This window comes from Manis javanica, chromosome 1 (assembly GCF_040802235.1).
Source record: "Manis javanica isolate MJ-LG chromosome 1, MJ_LKY, whole genome shotgun sequence".
In the NCBI taxonomy this organism is placed as follows: domain Eukaryota; kingdom Metazoa; phylum Chordata; class Mammalia; order Pholidota; family Manidae; genus Manis; species Manis javanica.
Window position 1 is genome coordinate 153,201,496 of NC_133156.1, and position 21,314 is coordinate 153,222,809.

A 21,314-nucleotide genomic window follows, 5' to 3' on the forward strand; every position below is an offset into this window, starting at 1 on the left:
TTAGCCACTGTACCATTCTTCTCACAACAGAAAGAGGCTTCCCCTGTGCAGGTGATCAGTGCCATGATGCTCACCTTGAATGCACAGAATCAGATCTATTGGATCTATTGGAGTTGCCATTATTTTGAAGGAATAATTGTGGATTATGAAATTAGAGTATGAATTAGATTACAAAATTAGTTTAGCAAATTTATAACTATCTAAATAACCTAACATTTTCTATGTTAAACTCATAAAAGCCTACCAAGTTAAGTACATGTATGTTGCAATATTTAAAAAAGGGTTGTTAAACCAAATTCTAAAAGATACTTGCTTCTAAATTATAAAACCAGATTCTGAAATACCATGTTTGATCTCAGTTTTTGAGATGTTTGTTTTTGTGTGTCCTGAGGAAGAAGACTGAGATGAAAGAAACAATATATTTCTCTTTACAAGGACTGGCAGTTTCTGGAAATCATATGCTCTGGACTTTCAATGATACTGTTAAGACTCATCAACTCTTGAAGCCCAGATCAGAACTTCAACTGTGGTTATCTGAACAATGTGCATTTAATTGTGAATCACAAAGCTTTTAATATTTCTATTGCTTCTGCTACCCATGTGCAAATGGCTTAGGACCTCCAATGGGCAGGATAGTAGAACTCTAAGGGGGAAGTGACCTAAGAGGCCTAGACTGCTGTTCCCATCTGGGCCACAGCAACAGAAAATGGTAATCAGGTCTGTGGGAACCTTGGAGTGAAGTACGGAGTACAAACACCTGGATAGTTCTGCTTGAAGTCCAGTAAATGAGTGCTGAAATTTATTTAGCCTTGGAGTAATGCTGAAAAGACATTCACCTTATAGACACATGCTGGATTACGGTTATGAGAGCATGTACTCTGGCCGATGCTGTCACAGACCCGTGCTGTCCATGGAGAAAGAGCCAGTCACAGAGTCGGCCTCTTTCCAGTGGCCACACCTGTTGAGGCCTATTGACTTACCATTTCAACACCTGCAGGATCATTTATTGCTCTCCACAATACAAGTGCTTTCAGGGAAAGCCTGACTTCTGCTCAGTTACCTGCAGGACTTAACATGATTTCATCAGTGGTGGAAATATGCTCAGTTGTGGGCGACCACAATAGGATTAAAGAATTGTTTACCTGCTCACAAGGGCATAGAGGGCATGTGGGAGTCTGTAAACTGATGTATGGGCTGGGGGACTGGGGTTCTTGGGCCACCCCCCAACTTCCTCCTTCCTTGTCATGTGAAAAGGAAAGAGGTAGTTGAGTGAAATTCACATCTCAGAAAGGACAGGACTGTAATTTTAGGTAAGTCTGTATTTGAAAACAAACAACAAACCTTTCTGAGAGATGAAGTTCCACTCCTAGGAAATTTGCTACCCCAAATTGATTTCCTTAAGAGACTCTTTCATTAGCACTGAAGTTCCCAGGATTGGGGCCATGTCCTGTCTGCATGTCCCATTGTCTGTTATTTGTCCTAGTTTGGAGCAGAAGGTGATAGGTCAGTGTAAGAGAGGAACTCACCTGGGGAGGGTCCTGGAGGTGTCGTAAGGACCTTGGGGTTTCAGAAGGGTTCATGTTCCTTGAAAGGTAGACACAAGTTAGGAAGGGCAGGTTGGGCAAGAGCACTTGGCTCTGACTCCGGATCAGAGCTGAGCTGGAACCAAAGCAGCGTTGGCTGGCTGGACATTCTAATGGGGGCCTGGAGGCTTTCCCAGGAGCTCTCCAGGTAGGCTTGCAGATGAGCACCGAGCTCTCCCTCCCAATTAGGCAGGAAAATGGGCATGGTGAGTCTCCTCTGGGAGGCTCTGACTGCTATGGCCCCCAGGTCACAACTACACTTGGCATGTGCAGCAGAAAACAAGTCAGTGCCAGAGGGAGTGGAGAAATAAACTCATATATGTTTGTTAGGAGTCTCAAAAGCATGGTGCTTCCCTTGAAGTCTTCAGCAAGACACTGTTTCCTCTGCCTGAACCACCCCTTAGTTTAGTTACTTTATAACACCTTGTTAAGGGCTGACTTGTGTCCCTACTCTGAGCTCACATGTGAAGTCCCAACCCTCGGTACCTCAGGGTGACTGTATTGGAGATGGAGTCTTTAGTGGTCAGGGCAGAATCTACTCCAGTCTGACCGGTGTTCTTACAAGAAGAGTAGGCTAGGATGCAGAGGCACAGAGAGGAAGGCTGTGGAGGACACCAGGAGGAGGCGGCCCAAGGGCGAGGCCTCAGGACACAACCCTTATGCGTCTTGATCTTAGACTTGTAATCTCCAGAACCATGGGAAAATACACTTCTGCTATTTGTCACTCAGTCTGTGGTGGTGTGTGCCAGCCGCAGCAAACTCGTGCAGACCTGATCAGCCCTCCAGGCTAAGCCAAAGCTTCTCTTCCTTGACCTGTGCACAGCCTTCCTTCCTGGAAGCCCTTCTTCCCCTGACTAGGCTGTCTTGGGCCCCTCTCCTTGGGTGACTATATGATGTATCACCTGGTCAAGTGAAAGGGGCTAATTTTGGTAATTCCCCCAGAAAGGTGGATGCAAACTTGCGATTTCACAGCAAACTAGGAGGGAGGGTCTACCCTTGCTCCTCTGTGCCCCTGTGACACTTTATGATTTCCTCTGTGGTGTCACTTAGCCTGTGGTCAGTAAGTCTCTTAGTGAACATCTTTCTCTACCAATAATGCTATAAGCTTCCCCAGAAAAGTGGTGTGCTCCCACTAAAGGATCAGAGTGCCTGAGTCCCTGTCACCTTCTAGGGCTTGGTGTCCTCTAGCTTTGGGATGCTTACCAACCCGTGAAGAGGAACACACCTTCTTTAGAATAGAAGACACATCTGACAAAGAGCAAATACCCTTTCATACAGTTGTTGGCTTTCTTTCATATCTCTTTCCTCTTTCACCTGCCTGTTCACATATATTGCCCATGTTTCTGTTGGGCTGTTTCTCTTTCCTACTGTTTTCTGGGAGCTGTTCATAATTAGTTAACTCAGTTATTTGTTATCACATAGATTTTAGTATCGTTTCCCACTTTGTCCTTTGTCTTTTAACTTTGTGGCATTCCTTTTCCAAAATAAAAAAATATATATTTACACATTTCAAGTTCTCAGTATTTCCTTCAGGGCTTCTGAGTTTTGTGTTGTGCTTTGGAAGCACTTCTATATTCTGCGATTATCAACAAATCAAGTCTCCAGCCCTTTGATTTCCTTTTTAAATCATTGATTCAGTAGGATTTCATCTGAATGGGAAGACTGAGGTAAGACTTCAGCTTTATTTTGTTCAAGTGATAGTGATTTGAATATTTTATTGAATAATATCTTTTTCTCACTGATTTGAAATATAACCTTTATCATAATCTAAATTTCAACATGAATTTGGAACTCTCTATTTTGTTTCAAAGGTCTATTACTTCTTTATTATAACATTTTAATTTTTTATATATTATCATAATATGTTCTATTTCTTTTGGCATACTAGTCTTGCTCATTGCTCTTATTTTTCAACATTTCCCAAGCTATTCTTAGATATTTATAAATAAAATTTTTTGGTAAAATTCTTTAAAAAAAAAGAAAAAAGGGAAAGTAACAAAAAAGTCGTGATAATATTTGAAATTGTAAAGCTGCATTAAACTTTTGGTTAATTAAAGGAGGACTGACTGGCAGATTTCAATATAGAGTCTTTCTATCCAAGAGCATGGTATATTTTAAAACTCATTTAATTGTTATTTAATGTCTAGAGATATGTAATAAAATAGACATACAATAAAATTAGTATCAGTCATGAATATTTGCACACTAAAAACATTGCATTAAATTTGGTGAATTCACTAATTTAGTGAAAATTAATGGTTTAACAAATCTGTCTCCTGGTAGAATTTAGCACATCTTTCTCTGAATGTAGCAAATCACACAGATAAAAATAAGTGTTTGCATTGGATAATAAACTCAAATACTTGGAGTACAGGCTGTTTATGTAATTTTGGGAAGGGGCTGGATCTAATGGGACCTGTGGTGAAGTGCAGAGGCTGTACAGTCTGTACCTCAGGACTTTCAAATTAAAGAAAACATTTTTGAGGAAAAAAAATAGTAATTTTTTAAAAAATTAAAAAGCATTACCATGCTTCATATTTCATATTTTCCAGCATTTTTGTCTTATTTGGTCTGAACTTTAAAACAGATAGAATTATATTTATTTCATTGATTTTAAACAAATTTAGCTTCAGGATAAGTGCCCCATCAAAATCAGGAGTAGAATGAGACATTGGGTTCAGAGGCCAGAGCGTCGACTTGCAGCGTTGCAGCTGGGGAAGGTCTCCAGAGATGCTAATCTTCTGGGCTCCGCATGTACAGCCCTAGCCTGGTGGGGTCACGCCTGCCTGCCCCCTGGCCCAGACTCTTCTCTGAATGAGGCTCTCCCCTGGGGTGCTTTCCCAACCCAGGTGCACTTAGGCCCAGAGAGCTGCAGGGGAGGATGGGCCAGCCAGCAGGATGGACTTGAGCTCCTAGAATAAAGGCCGTCTGCTGGAACAGGACCCCACTGAGTAAGAGCTTGCCCAGCTGTGATTCTGCTTCTGTCCAGTACCACTCCTCTAGCTGGACTCCCAGAAAATGTTATACATAATAGAAGCCAAGACTTGTGAGTTTATTTTAATATATGAAAGCATGTGGCATTGAAACTTTTTCGTGAATTATGAAATGGCAGTGCAGAACAATTGCATCCCAGAGCTGATAAGCACCTTGTTCTGCAGGTATGGGCCCTGTCTGATCTTTGCTCTGCAAGTTTTCTATATCACTGCAGAGGGGCTGATATGATTGCTGGAGTCCTGCTGCTGGCTGAGAGCCTTTTCCTTTGCTGCTGTGGGGTGCCCCAGCTGCCGGGACTCTAGGACTTTGTAACTGGAGGTCTTCACTAAACGATGGAAATTTCTTCTTCAAATAAGGCTGTTTTGCTTGCTGATATTAACAATGCAATAAATATTTATTATGGTTTAATTTGTGCTAAACAATTTACAGGAATTTTTGTTTTAATTCTTACAGCAATTATGTGAAATAGGTACCTGTTTACAGTAAAGAATCAGAGACTCAGAGATTAGTAGTTTGCCTAGTGACAAAGCTGAGATTTGAACACTGGCCTGTCACCCTCCTGAGGTTAAGCTCCCAGCAGCTATGCAGAGAGAAGGGACCCTTCCTACTGGTGGCAGCTTTCCTCTGCTGCGACAGCAAATAGAATTGCAGAGTGCAACTCCACTCCAAATGCACCCTTTCATTCCACCAGGGAAACACCTCCACAGTGTTAGATTTTACCCAAGAACTTATGAGGGTGAATGAGGAATGCCTTACCCAGGTTTGCACTGCACATGAAATGAGTGGTTTTATTTAGAGTGCCAAGCCTGAAGACAGCAGACATTAAGCCATTGTGTGAGTGCCTTCCATCAAGGCAGGTGGAATGTCCTTGCCCTTTCCCGTGTCCTGTGGTGGGCAGGTGCAGAATGAGACTTTTGAAAGCTGACAGGGCATAAATGAAGATTCAGGGACCAGAAGAGCGTGCTGGTCTCAACCAAAATCAGTCCGTGAAACCCAGAGCCAAGCCCTGCGGTCACAGGGGGCACAGCAGGTGCACACTGGGGGGAGGTCCAGGTTAGTTTAGAAGCAGTCTCACTTGGGCTGATGTGCTCAGACAGCTTGTAGGTGGGAACAGGCGACGGATGTTCCGGACTGTCCAGAGCTTTTAAAATGGAGGGTGTGAAGGGTGGGAAGTGTGCCAGGTTGGCTTGAAGACCTGATGCGGAAGGGTTCCAGAGGAGCTGTGTGCTCTGGCTGGCTCTGCTCTGCTTCCAGCAGATGGCTGGTGCTGTCCCCAGCTGCAAGTCAGCTGCGGTTCAGCGGCTCTCTGCTGTCCTTGGTGACCACGGCTCAGCGGCCCTTGCTCCCACAGGTGACCTCTGCAAATAACCATTGAGTGTGTGGATGGGTTGTTGGGCTCTCCTGCGGGCTTGGAGGGCTTTGGATCCCATTTTCCTCAGCCTTTTGGCTTTGTGCCCCTTGGTTGATCATGGGAAGGGACACTCAGCTTCCTCTCTGTCACCTTCCACTGGCCTCCATGGCCACCTGGGCCTCTGACAAGGGCCAGGTGATATTTAACTCTGCTAGCTGTGTTTTGGGAACTTTCCCATAATGGAATTCCCTGATTTGGAAAATAGTTGTTCAGAAAAAACTTAAAAGCAACTAGATTTTATTCCACTAACGTGATGCATATGAACAATATTTCTGTAAAAATTCTTTTACCTATGCTACACAAAATGTCTTTTTGCATTCAAGATGTGTTCAGTTAGCTGGTGGGTGGGGAACAGGTGAGGGACATGCCTGATTGTCCCGAATACCTTGTAACCCTAGTCCCAAGAAAAAGGGGGACACAGATGTGGTGGCTGGTGAGCACACTGACAGAGACTGTAAAACTCATCTTGGGGAGAAAGAGAAGATTTTCCCATACCAGTGCTCAAAAAAGAGGGATGCAAGAGGAAAGAGATCTTGCCAGTGGGTACTGACCAGTGTTTTGGCAATTTCTGTGTTCAGCATAGATACCCTCTGGGTCATAGCTGCAAACGTGGGAGCCGCCCACCAGCACAGCTGCATGTTCAGCTGCCACAGTCCCTGAGGCTAAGCCACCGGGAATGTTAGACACACTGTCTTCCAGTTGGCCAGCTCAGCAATTCAGGTGGAAAGTAAAGAGATGACATGGCTGTCCCTGCTCAAACTGGTATGTATAGGTTGCTTTTGTATATGATGTTAACTTTGTGCTCTCGTCCCTCCATACTTGTCATGGCAAACAGCCTGAAACTACATTATAACGTTTCCAATAAAATGTACAAATTCTTTTGGTAAAAAAAAAAAAAAGTGAATGAGCAGGTGTAAATGGGTGAATAAAAGCCAGTAGTCCATTAATCATCCCAGTGACAACCTTTAGCTGGAGCTCCCAGTGCCAGTGCCCAGGACTGGGACTTGCAGGTATCTTGGCCCATTGTCCCTTCTGTCCCTTGCGGAAGACACGTCCCACTGTGTCTTCCCAAAACCTGTTTTTAGAATTGATTGAGGAAAGAGTCCATTTTAGGGGACCAGAAAGCCCATAACAAAACCCTAACGCCCTGCGTCCCCATGTACATCTTCAGGCAAGGAATGCGGATCAGTGGGCAGGACTGTGCTGAGACAAATGTGGGTGTCGGTAGAGGTGAGCAAGATGGGAGGTGGTCTTCACAGCCTTGGGCCTGGACTCTCCCCTGGTTCTTAATTAAATTTCTCTTTATTTAGCTTATCTAGTTGCTGTTTTTACTCTTTTCTTTATATACCATACAGCCCAGATCCTATATTTAAACAAATATTTGTACAGAATTCATTATTAAAATTCCATATGATTGCATCTGTCACCCTCCATTTTGCAGGACTACCAGATACCACCCCCAAATGACAAGTATACTTATACTCTGGGGACAAAGTTGGGGCTTCTTTGGCTCTTCCTAACACTTAGGTCCTAATGAAGAAGCAAGAGATCATAGCCCTTTGGAGCACATTCTATGAAGCCAAGTGGCTGGATGCACAGACCACTTCCCCAACTTACTAGCTGAGACCTGGAAAGGTTTCTTAGTCTTCCATGTTCCAGTCTCCTCTATAGTAAAATGGTCATGGTAATAATAGTGACCCCATGTTACCGGCTGTGGTTAAGGTTTCAACTAGTTTTCAATAAATTGGTTCTAAAGATTAAATGACTTCTAGTAAAGCACTTATAGCAATGCCGAGAACAAAGTGAGCAACATATGTGCTTATCAGTATTATCTTTACTTCGAGCTGCTGAGCTGATGACTTTGAGCCTTCAAAGCTCAGGAAGTGATAGTTAACTATATAATTCACAGTCATCTGTCCAGGTCCCTGTGGATGCTATGTTCTGTGCTCTGTTTCCTGTTTTAAGGGCATTCCAATCATGGTCTGTTTGGGGCATCACAGAGCTTCCAGTAAAGGCTGGAAACGTTTCTGTTCTGTCATGTGCCACCTAGTAACTTGTTAAAAGTTAGCTCAGGTCAGTCCTGTGGCCAGGTGCACTGAGTGCACCGACAGTGATTTAGCTATTCCTTTACCAGAGAGGAAGGCAGCAGACTACATGAGATTCAAGGTTATTTATGTCCTACTGTCACTATAAAGTCAACTTCCTGCCCTGGTCTGTTGGTTGACAAAGAGAAAAGCCTCCCCTGTAGGACTTAACACTTGACTTTCCTGTTAGACCTGCCTTTTTTGTCTTCATTTTGGGAGAGGTTTTGAGTCAGCAAACTTGCTTTTGAATGTTTGTCATGAATATTTTTATTTTGTTATATGGGATTACATTTTTTAAATTATTACTTGTATGAAATTGTGTATATTCACTCAAAGTTGTAAACTATATTCATCTTCAGATGTTTATTTTATTCATCAGTCATCTGTTAAATAGTTCTTATGTTCCTGTAGCTGCAACTCAACTTGGCTAAAAGAATTATATGGATTTTTAAAAATTAGAATAAAGCAAAAGTAGCCTCCTTGTATACTTTTACTTTAAAAATAGACTGACACCAACAGATTAACTTTAACACAATGGGATGTGTTCATTTTCCCCAACACTTGGTCTGTGGTAAGGTCTACTGAAGGGGTTACATTATGAAAGACTTTAAGGGAGAAAGGGAGAACTGAATCTTTTCCTGATGACACTGGAAATAGTGTCTTCAAAAGGGACTGCATTAGCTTTTGAGAAATACTAACTTACTGCATCTCCAATTCAACTTCAATTTTAATTCTAATCCAACTCCATTTCCTAAAACTTTCATCTTAATAGTTGCATAATGTTTTGGAGAAATAATTTATTATTTTCTCGATTTATTCTGTTCAACTAAATAAATTATAAAGATGATGTTAATTTTGTTAATTTAACAAAGGTGTTAGTATTGTTAAGACCTTTGTCAATGTATTTGACATTCAAAGACATTTTATGGTTTTGTTACATATATAGATTTATGATCATAACCTACAGAAATCTACAAATAATTGAGAAAGAGACCATTTCAAATAGACTTTCTTTCCAGTTCAGTTCCAAAGGTATAATGTTAAAGTTGCGCCTATTAACTGTAGCATCAGTGAATGCATTTCTTAGTCATTAGAAAACCACTGAAACAGAGCAGGACATGAATAGGTGGAGGGCTCTGAGCACATGCGTTCATTAAGCACTGAGCACATGCTGTGTCTTAATCATGCCAACTAATACTCTCTTCTGTTTTTTGGCCAAATGAAGAGTAGGATCTTTGTTCCATATGACTTTCTCTTCTAAATGTTGGGAAACATTTTATAGTATCACTGGTATAGTATAATAGGTGTTTCAGTGATTTTTTCCCATAGAATGCCCTTCTGGGAAAAGAGTATGCTCTTTTCTGATAACACTGGCATTTTGGTCATTTACATTACTCCTTCACCACCCTACAAGCTTCAAAATGCACTTTTCTTTTGTGCTTTCTACAAATTGCTATGATAAATTAATGGAACACTGGCTAAAAAAATGAAAGTGGATATAACACGACTTATTTTTTTCAACTTTAGAACTTTTCAATAAGCTTACAAATAAAGCAATTTAGGACAAACTCTGAGGGGATAAAAAATTGTCACATGAGACAGAATACACTTTTTAAAATTAAGATGTCATTGATATAGAATCTTATGAAGGTTTCACATGAACAACATTGTGGCTCTTACATTCACCCATATTATCCACTTCCCCTCAACCCCATTGTAATCACTGTCCATCAGGGTAGTAAGGTGGTATAGAGTCACTATTTGTCTTCTCTGTGTTATACTGCCCTCCCTGTGACACCCCTACATTATGTGTGCCAATCATAACACACCTTAATCCCCTTCTCCCTCCCTCCACATACACCCTCCCAACCTTCCCTTTGGTAACTGCTAGTCCCTTCCTGGAGTCTGTGAGTTTGCTGCTGTGTTGTTCCTTCAGTTTAGCTTTGTTGTTATACTCCACAAAAGAGGAAAGTCATTTGGTACTTGTCTTTCTCTGCCTGGCTTTTTTCACTGAGCAAATACCCTCTAGCTCCATCCATGTTGTTATAAATGTTAGATTAGTTTTCTTCTTATGGCTGAATAATATTCCATTGTGTATATGTACCACATGTTCTTTATCCATTCACCTACTGATGGACACTTAGGTTGCTTCCATTTCTTGGCTACTGTAAATACTGCTGTGATAAACATAGGGGTGTATATGTCTTTTTGAATCTGTGATCTTGTATTCTTTGAGTAAATTCCTAGGAGTGGAATTCCAGGGTCAAATGGTATTTCTATTTTTAGTTTTTTGTGGAGCCTCCATACTGCTTTCCACAATGGTTAAACTAGCTTATATTTCCACCAGCAGTGTAGGAGGGTTCCCCTTTCTCTGCATCCTCGCCAGCATTTGTTATTCCTTGTCTTTTGGATGTTGGCCATCCTAACTGGTGTGAGGTGATATCTCATTGTAGTTGTAATTTGCATTTCCCTGATAATTAGCGACGTGGAGCATCTTTTCATGTGCCTGTTGGCCATCTGAATTTCTTCTTTGGAGAACTGTCTGTTCATATCCTCTGCCCATTTTTTAATTGGGTTATTTGCTTTTTGGGTGTTGAGGTGTGTGAGCTCTTTATATGTTTTGGATGTTAACCCCTTGTTGGATATGTCATTTACAAATATATTCTCCCATACTGTCGGATGCCTTTTTGTTCTGCTGATTGTGTTCTTTGCTGTACAGAAGTTTTTTAGCTTTATGTAGTCCCATTTGCTCATTTTTGCTTTAGTTTCCCTTGACTGAGGAGATGCTTTCAGGAAAAAGTTGTTTGTGTTTATATTCAAGAGATTTTTGCCTATGTTTTCTTCTAAGAGTTTTATGGTTTCATGACATTCAGATCTTTGATTCATTTTGAGTTTACTTTTGTGTTTGTGGGATTTTGGTTTGTATCAGGTTCTTTTGCAGTTTCATATTTGTAATGATTCCTATGGAATAATAACTTTGTATAGGTGGTGCCCTCTAGTGCCCAGAAGCTATACTCTCTGGAGCTTCGCAGCCCATGGGCAATGGTGGAGGTCACAGGCACAAAGTGCTGGTGCCTGCCAGGAGGGGAGAGAACTCTTTCATGCTTCCAAGCTGCAATGCCTGCCTCCACTGCCAGGGCCAGTGGGTCGAGTGTGCAGGGAGGAGCCTCTGCATTATGCCCCTGTAGCTGCCATAGGCGGTGCTGCCCTCTGGCTGGCCAGAGGGGCAGTAGGTATGCGAACCTGTGCCAGTGAAGAGGAAGGAATTGTAGGCTGCGTATCGCAATGGGGGGGGGGGGGGCCTTGGTGCTGTGTTGCCAGCCACGGGGATGGAGCACATGAAGTTCCCGAAAATTCTCAATCTGCTGGGCTGAGTGTGCCAGGACAACTTTGTCTGCCTGTCCTTTCTTCTGAGCAGCAAGATACACTGTCTGTGTTATCCTTGGCCATTTAGTGCCCCTCTCACTGTTGGGAAGTCTTTAAAAGTGCCCACCTTTCTTTTGTCCCAGAGTGGCCAGTTGTGGTTACCTGTTCTCCACAAGCAACGGGAATCTCAGTCTCTCCAAGTATTCCACCTGTCTTTGCTTTCCAACCCCTCTAATCTCCAGAACACCATGTAATGTGTGTTCGTGCTCCCAGAGCAGATCTCCAGGGGTGGGTGTTTAGCAGTCATGGGCCTCGACTCCCTCCCTGATCCATTTCTCTTCCTCCTGACTGTGAGCTGGGGTTGAGGGAGGGCTTGAGGCTTGCCAGTTCACTGCTTTGCTACTTTACCTTTTTCCGTGAGGTCTTCTCTTTTCCCCAGATGTAGGCCGTCGGCTGCAGTCTTCTGTCTGGTTGCTCTTTCAGGATTAGTTGTATTTGCTGTATTTTCATGTTTTATGTGGTTTAGGGAGGAGGTTTCTGACTCACTTCTCACACTGCCATCTTTCTCCCCCCTTGAGGCAGCATATACTTTTATTGGAAATTGAATTTACCTTTCCCAGAACATATGCCACTTTTCCTTTCTGTTTTTTAAATATTTTAAAATTAAAAGTTTTTTTAATTTAAAAAATTAAAAAAACAATAAATGCACATTTACACTGAAATACCCATAACATTTTTATCACTGGGCAACTGGGGTGAGTGAGACTGTGTGTGAGCCCTGTCGGAGGGGTCCTCTGCTTTCTCCAGCCCCACAGTGTCCCTGCATGGAACCCGTGTGAGCTCTCACAGCCTGGCTCTAGCGGGGCTTGTATCTCCTGTGCAGGATCCAGGGGGCCCCTGCCGGAGCATCCCAGCTCCTTGCTCCTCAGGGGGAAGCCCCTGGTCTTGAGATGCCTCCCCCGTTGTAGATTCCCATGCCTGGGGGGACTGTTTCCTTTTATGGAGAGGCTGGTCCCTGACCCCCTGGCTGGTCTCTTGCTGTGCCTTTATCCCTCACTATGGAGGTTTTGTTCAGCCAGTTTCAGGGCTTTTTCAAGGGAACTGTTCCACATGCAGCTGTGTATTCGTTTTGTCTCTGGGAGGAGGTGAGCTCAGGTTATCCTCCTACACCCTCAACAGGACCCCTGCCCCCCACCATAAGTTCAATTGGCTCTTTATTTCAGTAGAGGAGAAGGTAAATTCAGTTGTGGTTCAAACATGCCCTCATATATACATTTGATCATTATTTAACTGATAGCTAATAGCATAGCAAATCTTTGACTACTGTTCAGCAACTATTTAGTGGTGGGGAAATAGAGATCCTGCCTTCAAAAGGTCCTTCCGAGCCCCCAGAACTCCTTCTTAGTCTAAGGGTTTTGGCGATAAGAATAGAGATTAGAAACTACAGGCCTGGGACACCCTGAATGGGAACAACACAATGTAGGGGCTTTTGTTGGGGTGTCAATGACATAGGGTAGGGATCTGAGATAAGCATCATGATTAATTTTCCAAACAAGCTGAGACACAAACAGTATAACAGAAGGGATTCCATCTTAAGGCTAAGATTCTATTTTAAAAGCCAGGAAGTTAGGAAGTAAGATTCCTAACATATTTTTTAGCAAACAGGCAATAACTTAGCCCACCTTGGGGATAGGGCAGGCGGCCTTGATTGATATGTTCCTGCGGAGGAACCAGAACAGTAAATTTCTTGTGGTAAGTTTATTTTGCATAATTAGCTCTAGGACTGATAATAGAGAAGAAAGACATGGTGTCTCTCACCAGAGATAAGCATCTTGAGACCACTTGACAATTCTACACCCCCTAGCCCTTTGTCACACTCCCGAAAGCCCTGAAAAGAGAGAACCCCAGCCTTTCAGTGTGCCTGCCTCCTCTCTGAGGTTGCCCACAGTCTTTCTTTAAGTGTGTAACTTTAAATAAAGCTTTCTCACTGCTCAATTTACCTACATTTTGTCTCTTTCTGCTTTTCCAGTGGTAAGCATCTTTGTTTCTTTGCTATTTTATTCTATTTCTAAGTCTTCACTTAGTCTCCACTTTATTTCTGCTAAGTAGGGAGGGGCTGCTGAGAGCTCAGATTTGGGCCTGAGAGTTCTGAGTTTCTGTCGCCTGGGTGACCAGAGAGAATCGCAGCTGCAGGAGCCTCCCTGAAAAAAGTCCCTTCTTTGGGAAGTTCTCAGAACATGGTCTCACTCCATCCCATGCTACCCCAGATTCTGCACCCCATGCTGTGCAGATCCAAGCAGACACCAGAAGCCAGTTGACCCTGGATTCAGGAGCTGGCGAGGGAGGCTTCCCTGTGCTGAGAAGGTCAGCAAGCTCCTGCTCCCTCCCCCTGCACTTCCCTGTCCTCGACTCTCTGCAAGGCCACTGCCATTCACTGCTCCTGCTCTAATGAATTCCTCTGTTACCTACACTCTTTGGACCTTCTCTAGAATTCTTTCTTGTTCAGAGTCAGGAACCCTTCCCCATCCAGGTTGAGGTTTCACCTGGTGCACAGGGAGAGCCCTCTCAGATGCGGCTGCCCGGCAACATGAATATTCGTGCCTCAGAAGTCCTAGGGGATGACAGTCATGAGCTATAAAGGAAATGCCCAAGTCTCCCAAGACCTGAAGTAGAGAGGATCCTATGGAACAGCTCAAACCAGGCTAATCTTGCATCACTAAACAGTGTCTGTGATTCACACCGTGGAAATAACAATTGATGACAGCAGGGCTCCTCTATCTTCCATCCATAGAGGTTTTACCTGCAGTATGCTAATCCCAATATCAAGTTACCTCAGCCCCCAGAGGATTTCAGAGCCAGTATTGCTTTTCAGAACTGCATTGGCCTTCCTGTAAATTATCCTTTTTGTTTTACTTCATGTCATCTCAAGGTTCTGGGAAATAAATTTATCTTTTTTTCTTTTTTTAGCAAAAGCTTTGGAAATTCTGAGCAAACTGTATTGTAGGTGACCATGTCATAAATAAATACGAATAGAGAGCCTAGATACATTTTCCAGGGGTGTCCTTGCCTCACGCTTTTCTTGTAAATGTTGGGAGGTGTGCTGAGATGCACAAGAAGTTTATGCTTTAGGACTATGATAACATGGAACTTTTAGAAATGAAATATTAGTACGTAGAGTCAGCAAGCTATAATTATGTGTTCTACTTGCTCAGGTTAGAAAAGGGCAAATTTAGAACACTGGTCTGATAGCTTGAAGAATGGGCATGATACAAATGGCCTCTTACTCTAGGGCTTTTAAAACTCTGGTCCCAGTTAAATGTTCACAGACCTGTAAAATCATATCAGCCAGATGGTAGGTCCTCTGTACTGATTCCTTTGTGGGACCAGACATGCGTAGCACTGAGTTATTTCTAGAAAACAGAGCATTGTGATATATGACCTCATTTCTATCAGACCAAGCATAAGCTTGGCGCTGGATAATGGGACATAATCCCAGGGATGGAGAATGGGAATTTACATCCCAGTTTTCTCCTGTCCTCCGGATGTAGGACACGTTTCTGGGCTATGTTCCAAAGCTGTGCCTTGGCAATAGATGGCAAATACATCATGCCCAGAAGTTATGCATTCTGAAATTCCAGATTTAAATTACAGAAAACATAAAACAAAGGATGCCACTTACTTTATGGCATTAATTCCCAGAACAATTTCACTCTAAAAGCTATAGTTTGTTTTAGATGTTAATGTAAAAGAAAACAAAAAAATATGGAAATGAGACTTCGTTACATTATGCTTGTGTTAGATGCTCAGGCCCAGGAAGTTCCATTGCTATTCCCACCACCCTTCCCTTCTTGCTTCTCTATCACTATCCAGGAGAGGGTTTTTGTATCCACATTTCCTTTCTCTGCATGCACAGATCACATGGTGAGACTTTGTTTCTGCATCACATGCTGTACATCATGGGAAGTTGGGATGGATACTTCTGGGAAAAGCTCTGTGCTCAGGGGGGTCCACTTGTGTCGCTGGGAGCTGCAGTAACAGGTCTCCACTATGATGCATGTAGAAGGGTATAGCCAGAAAAGCCTCTGTAAACAAACACCTGGAAAGACATTGATCTTTGAGGTATGATTTTGTATATTTAATTTTCTTTTTAACAAACTGGAATTCATTTTTGGTCTAAGGAGTTTATTTTTTCTTCTAAAATTGCCTTGACAAGCTCTGAGAAGGACAGGAAGCATCCCAATTGGAGCTCATTTCCTTTCCAAAGGCTACGAGGTCACAGAGATTATGAAGTCAAAGCTGGGAGAGAAACTGCTTGGCCTGTACAGGGCTGAGGGAGAAATTTCTTGGCAGTGTAGTTTACTATTATATGCTATTTATTCTTTTGTCATTATTATGATTATTTTTTATTGAGGTATCATTAATATACAATCTTATGGAGGTTTCATGTGAGCAACACTGTGGTTATTATATTCACCCATATTATAGAGTCCCCCCCAACACTCCACTGCAGTTACTGAATACCAGCATAGCAAGATGCCACAGAGTCACTACTTGTCTTCTCTGTGGTACACTGTCTTCACTGTGACCCCCACTACACCATGTGTGCCAATCATAGTTTCCCTCAATCCCCTTCTCCCTCCATCACCACTCATCCTCCCCAGCCCCTTCCCTTTGGTAACCACTAGTCCCTTCTTGGAGTCTGTGGTCTGCTGCTGTTTTGTTCCTTCAATTTTGCTTCATTGGTATACTCCAGAAATGAAGGAAATCATTTGATACTTGTGTTTCTCCACCTGGCTTACTTCACTGAGCATAATACCCTCTAGCTCCATCCATGTTGTTGCAAATGGTAGGATTTGTTTCCTTCTTATGGCTGAATAATATTCCATTGTGTATATGTACCACACCTTCTTTATCCATTCATCTACTGGTGGACACTTAGGTTGCTTCCATTTTTTGGCTATTGTAAATAGTGCTGTGATAAATATAGGGGTGCATATGTCTTTTTGATTCTGGGATCTTCTTTTCTTCAGGTAAATTCCTAGGAGTGGAATTCCAGGGTCAAATGATTTTTCTATTTTTGTTTCTTTGAGGAACCTCCATATTGCTTTCCATAATGACTGAATTAATTTACATTCCCACCAACAGTGTAGGAGGGTTCCCCTTTCTCTGCATCCTTGCCAGCATTTGTTGATCCTTGTTTTAATGAATTGGACAGTATTTCTGCCTCTTCTACTTTTTGGAAAACTTTAAGGAGAATGGGTATTAGGTCTTCACTAAGTGTTTGATAAAAATCAGTGGTGAAGTCATCTGGTCCAGAGGTTTTGTTCTTAGGTAGTTTTTTTTTTTTATTACCAATTCAATTTCATTGCTGATAATTGGTCTGTTCACATTTTCTATTTCTTCTTGAGTCAGTCTTGAAAGGTTGTATTTTTCTAGGAAGTTGTCCATTTCTTCTAGGTTATCCAATTTGTTAGCATATAATTTTTCATAGTATTCTCTAATAATTCTTTGTATTTCTGTGGTGTCCATAGTGATTTTTCCTCTCTCATTTCTGATTCTGCTTATGTGTGTAGACTCTCTTTTTTTCTTGGTAAGTCGCTAGGGGTTTATGTATTTCATTTATTTTCTCAAAGAACTACCTTCTGGTTTCATTGATTCTTTCTATTATTTTATTCTTGTCAATTTAAAAAATTTCTGCTCTGATCTTTATTATGTCCCTTCTTCTACTAACTTAGGGCCTCATTTGTTCTTCTTTTTCTAGTTTCATTTACTGTGAGTTTCGACTGTTCATTTGGGATTGTTCTTCTTTCCTGAGGTGAGCCTGTATTGCAATATACTTCCCTCTTAGTGCGGCCTTCACTGCGTCCCACAGATTTTGTGATGTTGAGTTGTTGTTTTCATTTGTCTCCATGTAATTCTTGATCTTTGTTTCTTTTTGGTCACTGATCCATTGCTTATAAAGGAGCACGATATTAAGCCTCCATGTGTTTTTAGGCTTTTTTGTTTCCTTTGCACAATTTATTTTAGTTTCATACCTTTGTAATCTGAGAAGCTGGTTGGTACAATTTCAATCCTTCTGAATTTACTGAAGCTCTTTTTGTGGCCTAATAGGTGATCTATTCTGGAAAATGGTCCATGTGCTACTTGAGAAGAACGTGTGTCCTGATGGTTTTGGGTGGAGTGTTCTGTAGATTTCTGTTAGGTCCATTTGTTCTAATGTGTTATTCAGTGCCTCTATCTCCTTACTTATTTTCTGCCTGGTTGATCTGTCCTTTGGCATAAGTGGTGTGTTGAAGTCTCCTAAAATGAATGCATTGCATTCTATTTCCCCCTTTATTCTGTTAGTATTTGTTTCACATATGTAGATGCTCCTACATTGGGTGCATAGATATTTATAATGGTTTTATCTTCTTGTTAGACTGACCCCTTTGTCATTATGTAATGTTTTTCTTTGTTTTGAAGTCTATTTTTGTCTGATATAGGTATTGCAACTCCTGTTTTCTTATCCCTATTAGTTGCATGAAATATCTTTTTCCATCCCTTCACTTTTAGTCTGTGTATGTTTTTGGGTTTGAAGTGAGTCTCTTGTAGGCAGCATACAGATGGATCTTGTTTTTTTTATCCATTTTGTAACTCCATGTCTTTTTATTGGTGCATTCAGTTCAGTTACACTTAGGGTGATTATTGATAGATATTTACTTATTGCCATTGCAGGTTTTAGATTCATGGTTACCAAAGGTTCAAGGCAGCTTCTTTACTATCTAACAGCCTTACTTAACTTGCTTATTACACTATTTCAAACACAATCTAAAGATTCTTTTTTCTCCTCCTTTCTTTTTCTTCCTCTTCCACTCTTTACATATTACGTGTCATATTCTGTACTCTTTTTCTACCCCTTAACTGATTTTGGGGGTAGTTTATCTAATTTTGCAATTGGTTAGTAATTAATCAGTCTACTTCCTTTACTGTGATTTTATTTTCTCTAGTGACAGCTATTTAGCCTTAGGAGCACTTCCATCTAGAGCACTGTAGAGATGGATTTTGGAGGTAAATTCCCTCAACTTTTGTTTTTCTGGAAATTGTTTAATCCCTGCTTTAAATTTAAATGATAACCTTGCCAGGTAGAGTATTCTTGATTCCAGGCCCTTCTGCTTCATGGCATTAAATACATCATGCCACTCCCTTCTGGCCTGCAGGGTTTCTGCTGAGAAGTCTGATGATAGCCTGATGGGTTTTCTTTTGTATGTAATCTTTTTTCTCTCTCTGGATGCTTTTAATACTGTGACTTTGTCCTTGGTCTTTGCCACCTTAATTATTATATGTCTTGGTGTTGTCTTCCTAGGGTCCCTTGTGTTGGGAGATGTGTGCACTCCCATGGCCTGAGACTATTTCCTTCCCCAGATTGGGGAAGTTTTCAGCAATTATTTCCTCAAAGACACTTTCTATCCCTTTTTCTCTCTCTTCTTCTTTTGGTATACCCCTATAATGGAGATATCATTTAGTTTTGATTGGTCACACAGTTCTCTTAATATTCTTTCTTTCCTAAAGATCCTTTCTTCTCTCTGTGGCCTCAGCTTCTTTGTATTTCTTTCCTCTAATTTCTATTTCATTTACCATATCCTTTACCTCATTGAAACTGTTTTTAAATCCCTCCATTGTATGTTTCATTTCAGATACTGTATTTTTCAAAGTTTTTATCTCTTTCTTGAAGTCTTCCCTGAGTTTTTGAATTTTTTTCTGTGGCTCTGTGAGCATGTTTATTTATTTATTTTTTTTGAAATCTCTATTATAAAGATTGTTGATTGCAGTTTCACTTAGCCCTCTTTCTGGTGGGATTTTGGTTTGTACCAGGTTCTTTTGTCATTTCATATTTGTAATGATTTCTATGGAGTAATCAGTTTGTGCAGGTGGCACCCTCTAGTGCTCAGAAGCTCTACTCTCTGGAGCTTCCCAGTCCCTGGAGCAATGGCGGAGGTTGTAGGCACACAGCACCAGTGCCTACTGGGAAGAAAGAACTCTTTCCTGCTTCCCAGCTGCAGTGCCTGTCTCCACTGCTAGGGCCAGTGGGCTGAATGTGTAGTGAGGTGCCTCTGCATTATGCTCTTGTAGCTGCCATTGGCTGAGCTGCGCTCTGGCTGGTCTTGCTCAATGATGGAGGCAGTAGGTTTGTGAACTGATGCTGGCAGGGAGGATGGAACATCAGGCTGTGTGTCATGGTGGGAGCCTTGGTGTGCATTGTCAACCAGGAGGATGGAGCATGTAAAGCTCCTGAAAGTTCCCAACCTGCTGGGCTGAGTGTGCTGGAACAATTTTATCCACCTGACCTTTCTCCTGAGCAGCAAGCTCTGTGTAATACTTGTCCCTTTAGCAGCCCTCTCACCTCAGTCTCTCCAAGTATTCTGCCTGTCTTTGCTTTCCAACCTCACTAATCTCCAGAGCACCATGTAATGTATGTTTGTGCTCCTGGAGCAGAACTCCAGGGCTGGGTGTTCAGCAGTCCTAGGCTTCTATCCCCTTCCACTCTGTCTCTCTTCCTCTTGCTGGTGAGCTGGAGAGGGGGAAGGTCTTGGGTCCCACCAGGTCATGGCTTTGCTACTTTACCCTTTCCAGTGAGGTCTTTTCTTTTCCCCAGCTGTAGGCAGTTTGACACAGTCTCCTTGCTGGTCACTTTTCCAGGATTAGTTGTATTTGCTATAATTTTGCATTATATGTGGTTTTGGGAGGAGGTATCTTTCTCACTTCTCACATTGTTGTTTATTCTTGTGGTCATACGTATTAGCGTTATACTGATATGGCCAGGATATACACACCCTGATTTTAATATAGTGGTGACCTGGGGAAAGAGTATGGGAATTGGGCTGAGATGTTACAACCAGGCTTTCAATTTGTTTGATAAATAGTACTCCTTTTTGAAAAATATGTATTTGATGCAAATATGGAAAAATCCTAGCATTGCTTGCATCTGGGTTATAGGTATATAAAAATTTGAATGTTTTTCTTTTTTTTCAGTATGCTTGAACATTGTATAAAGAAATTTATATTTTTAAGACTAAGTTGGACACAACCTGATACTAAGACATTTATCATTAGCAAGGGATGCAATTGTTTATTTTATAAGGGCTCACTGTAAAGAATGTAGTGAATCACAGCTACCTTTCTAGCAGATCTTGACCACAAACTGTGGTGGCAAAATGGAGCCAAGTCTCCAGTGCAGGGTTTAGGGGAGATAAAGGAAGACAGAGGGTGGAGGAGCAGTTGTTTCTTTGAGGAAGACTCTCAAGAGTTGAAGGTAAAAGGGAAGAAATTTTTAGAGCCCCTTTTCAACTGTCCACATTGCAATTAGTGGCCAGACAGCTTTCCTCCACAATGGATCTTTTTGCGTGGCTTTCCAGAACTCAGGCATAGTTTTGGAGTCTTAGTCATACCACAGTTGCTGACATACCCTGGCAGAACATCATATGGGAGGAAGTAACGAGAAGATGAAACCAACCCAAAGAAAAGCGCATTTAAGGAGCACAGAGAGTCCTTTAAGTCCATGGATGTGTTTGTTCTTGAGCTCAGCTGCTCCTCAGCTGCTCCTCAAACTTCCCAGTATTTTGAGCCTATTGTCCCATTTTTTTCTTAAATTATTTTGAGTTGAGTTTTGACATTTGTAATTAAAGAATTGACTGATATTTGTTGTGAGTGTTGGGAATGTTTTGCTCAGTTCTCTGCACCTTTCTTTAGATTTGAGTGGAAATGACCTCTGCTCTCTTCTGTAGCACCTTTTGTTCCCCCTTTGTCTCCCTAATGCTCTCCCTTACTGCCAACTGATATGGCAGACACCTAAGGGCCATCTCAGGAATGACTGGCACTTGACCTGCCCATTATTTAGAA